The sequence below is a fragment of the Vidua macroura genome, chromosome 14, assembly GCF_024509145.1.
Source record: "Vidua macroura isolate BioBank_ID:100142 chromosome 14, ASM2450914v1, whole genome shotgun sequence".
In the NCBI taxonomy this organism is placed as follows: Eukaryota; Metazoa; Chordata; class Aves; order Passeriformes; family Viduidae; genus Vidua; species Vidua macroura.
Window position 1 is genome coordinate 13885273 of NC_071584.1, and position 3677 is coordinate 13888949.

At 60.8% G+C, this 3677-nt stretch overlaps 1 long non-coding RNA gene across 1 annotated transcript; it reads left to right on the forward strand.

Moving 5' to 3' along the window:
• The first annotated feature begins 1363 nt into the window (after positions 1-1363).
• LOC128814220 (uncharacterized) lies at positions 1364-3368 on the forward strand. The gene is made up of 2 exons (XR_008439305.1): positions 1364-1586; positions 3111-3368. It is a non-coding gene; the product is annotated as an uncharacterized LOC128814220 (long non-coding RNA).
• Positions 3369-3677: the final 309 nt, after the last annotated feature.

Below are 3677 nucleotides of genomic sequence, written 5' to 3' on the forward strand. Positions count from 1 at the left end.
ACCTGCAGGATCAGGCAGTCGGACTTTCACTACCTCAAAGGCAGGGGATATTCCTTACAGCAGTGCACGTCTCGCCTTTGAGCTCAAAAACTGCATCCACGGCTCCCGCTGCCATGAAATGGGAAGGTTTTCCCCCCGCAGCCGCTCGCCCGCGCCTGAGCCGAATGTTAACAGGTCTCTGCCTCGCGTCAGCTCCGCCACCGCCTCATGCTCGGCCGGGGAACGCTCCGCTGCCCGGGCGGACGAGCTGTCCGGCCATGGCTCGGCGATGATTCAGCAAGGGGGTGGCTCCCGGTGAGAAGGCACACCTCCTGCGAGCTGTCACACCGCGGGGCCGGGGCAAAATGGGAGAGAGAACTTGCTCTGTCTATCATGGCTGCACTTTTCAAAATGCGTAACCTGGCCTGGTAGGGGCGAGGGGGGCGAAGGGGAGAGGCGCGGGGCTGTATGCTTTCATCAACAGGCACATGGGAATAACTGAAGGAAGCATCTCGAGGCTTTTATCGATGGCACAAGTAAATGAAGGAAAAGAAGAAAAAAAAAAAAAAAAAACAGACACTTTGGGAGCCAGCATCAACTTCGCCAGGCTGTGTTCTTTGTTTCTAGGCAGACTCCAGTGCGGTGGCAAGAATGAACAAATGCGCATGTCTTCATAAGAGTCAAAAAAAAAAAAAAAAAAAAAAAAAAAAAAAAAAAGAGGAAAGAAAAAAATCCCCCCTCCCCTTCGGCCCCTCTCTCGCCGCTGCGGCGGCCGGAGCCCTCCGGAGAGTTTGGGCTGCTGTTCCAGAACTAAAACTCTGCTTCCCGCTACTCCGAGCACGGGCTTGCCACACTACCAGGAGTCCGCGGCTACGGCAGCGCCTGCAACACTTTCGGCTGCAAAAATTAGTTCTGGTGTGGGTTTTGCGATTTTTTTTTTTTTTTCCTATTAAAGAACGGAACGCCGCCCCCGCCACGCTCCTACCGCGCCAGCCGCCCTCCGCAGCCGCCCGCCAGAGCGGAGCGGAGTCCGGGCCCGCCGCCGCCAGACAAAGGAGCGATGCGGAGCCGCGCCAGCACCCGCGGCCAGCCCGCCTGCGCTCCCGGGACAGCCGCCCGCGGGACCGGGACTGGGACCAGCCGCCGCCGCGCCCCCTCCCCGGAGCGCGCCCCCCTTCCCCGGGCGCCCGCGGCTCGGGGGGAGCACAGAGCGCCCCGCGGCCGCCCCGGCCTTACCTCGCAGCGGCGGCGGCGCTCGCAGGCAGCGGCGGCCGCTCCGTGCCACGCGCGGCGGCGCGGGGCGAGCCACGGGGGCCGGTTTAGCGCGGGGGCCGCCTGCGCGCCGCCATTTTAACGCCTCCCGCCCGCCCTCCGCCCCCCTCACCCCCCTCTCCCCCCTCTCCCCGCGGCCACGCGCGGCGTGGAAATGCCACTCAGCGTCCCCCCTCGTCCTCCCCGTCCCCTCCGCCGCCGTCCCCGCCGTTACATTGACGCAGCGGCTCCTGGTCGCCGGGTCCGCCGTGGCGGAGCTATAGCAGCAGGGCAGCAGCAGCAGCCGCCGCCGTCGTGGCCCCTCCGCCGCCGCCTCCCGCCGCCGGGCGCACATGGTACGCTCCGGGGCCGCGCCGCGCCGCGCCCCGCCGGCCGCGCGCGCCGCCCGGCTGCTGCCATGGCAACCGCCCCGCGACCCCCGCCCCGCCGCGACCCGCGGGACGCGCCCCGGGGCCGCTGCTCCCAACGCCGGCCGGGATGCCCGGGCACCTCCCGGCACCCGCACCGCTGCCCGGCCGCTGTACACAGAGACACCGCGCTCCCGCACCGAGCCCACCTGGCCCCAAAGCCACCGCCACCTGCTGAGCGGCTGCATCGCCACGGTCCCCAAGCCACCGCCATACCTCCGTGCCGTGTCCCCTCCACCCCCAACTGTCATCACGCCTCCCTGGCGTGTCCACTCCATCCCCAAGGCCACCATCGTACCCCCCTGACATGTCCCCTCTATCCCTGAAGCCACCATCGCACCTCCTTGCTGGGGCCCCGCTGTCCCCGAGACCACCGTGACATCCCCCCACTGAGGGGCTGCTTCCCTACTGATCCCACATCACCATCACGTATTCCTGCTGCGTCTCCTCTATCCCCAAAGCCACCATCATACATTCCCACTGTTTCCACACAGTTCTCAAAGTCACTATCACATGTCCCCACTGTGTCTCTACTGTCTCCAAAACTGCCGTCACACCTTCTTGTTGTGTCCCCACTGTCCCCAAAAACAGCATCACATCTGCCTTCTAAGGGGCTGTAGTCCTGCTGTCCATAAAGCCACCATGATACCTTCCCACTCTGTGCCCTCAGTCCCCAAAGCCACTATCACAGCCCCCTGATGAGGGGGTGAATCCCTTCTGTCCCCAAACCACCGTCACATAACCCTGCTGTGTCCTCTCTGCCCCCAAAGCCACCATCACATCTTCTTGTGTGTCCCCACTGTCCCCAAAGACACCGTCACATCCACCTGCTGAGGGGCTGCATCCCCACTGTTCACAAAGCCACCATCTCATCCCCGGCATTGTGTCCCTGCTGTCCCAAAGTCACCATCACATACCCCCCCACTGTGTCCTCTCCATTGCCAAAGCCACCATTACACCTTCCCGCTCTGCCTTTCCTGTCCCCAAAGCTACCATCATATGCCACCATCATATGCCCCCACTGTACCCAAAGTCACATCATACCTTCCCTCTCTGCACCCTGTGTCCCTAAAGCCACTCTTACATGTCCCCACTGTATCCCTGCTGTTCCCAAGGCTACTATTACACCTTCCTGCTCTGTTTCTGCTGTCCCCAAAGCCACCAGCACCTCCCCCACTGCACCCATCCTTATGTCCAAAGCCATCATTGCATCCCCTCACTGACGGGCCATATGCCTGCTGTCCCCAAGCAATCATCACATCCCCCAGACACATCTCATTTGTCCTCAAAGCCACCACCACAGCCTCCCGTCACCAGAGCTGTTGTCACTGCACCCCCCCCCCCCCCTCCCCCGGAGGGGCCGCGTCCCTGCCAGGCTTGGCCACCCTTACCTGGGCAGTGGCACAGCTCTTCCACGCTGCAGTGCTCATTTTCGCTCCTGTTTTGCAACAGAAGATTGCGTACGCCAGGACAGTCGCGAGGGAGAGTAGGCGCAATGTGAAGCAGATGAGCGAGTAAATCATGAAGCCGCCGTACATGTTCTGCATACTGCAAACGAGGAGCTAATTTCCTGGCAGCCGCCTTCAGGATGCTTCAAGCCCGTCTCTGCCGATGTGGCCCTTAAAAACCTCTCAAGCTGTGGCTGCAAGCAGCCCTGTTCCTTTCTGACTTTGGCATCTAATTCCTGCAAATATAGATAATTGAATTATGCATTTCGTTAGGGCGAGCAGAAAACAACCACTGGATCACTGAGGAAAACAAAGTCAGTCACTTTTTTTTTTCTTAATTCAGCATTTTTTGGGGTTTGGTGACATATTGTCAAGCATGAACTCAAGCAGAGGTAGAAAGAAGCAGCTGAGTGTTGTTTATTGCACACAGAGTAGCCCTCCCTGACAGCAGCACTAATGGAAATAACACTTATAAAACTGTCGTGTTCGTGGTCTGAGCAGCAAAATGTGAGCCCTGGTTTCTGTGCCCTGTTCTGACAACCACTTCCCCAGTGAGCATCAGCAGACCACT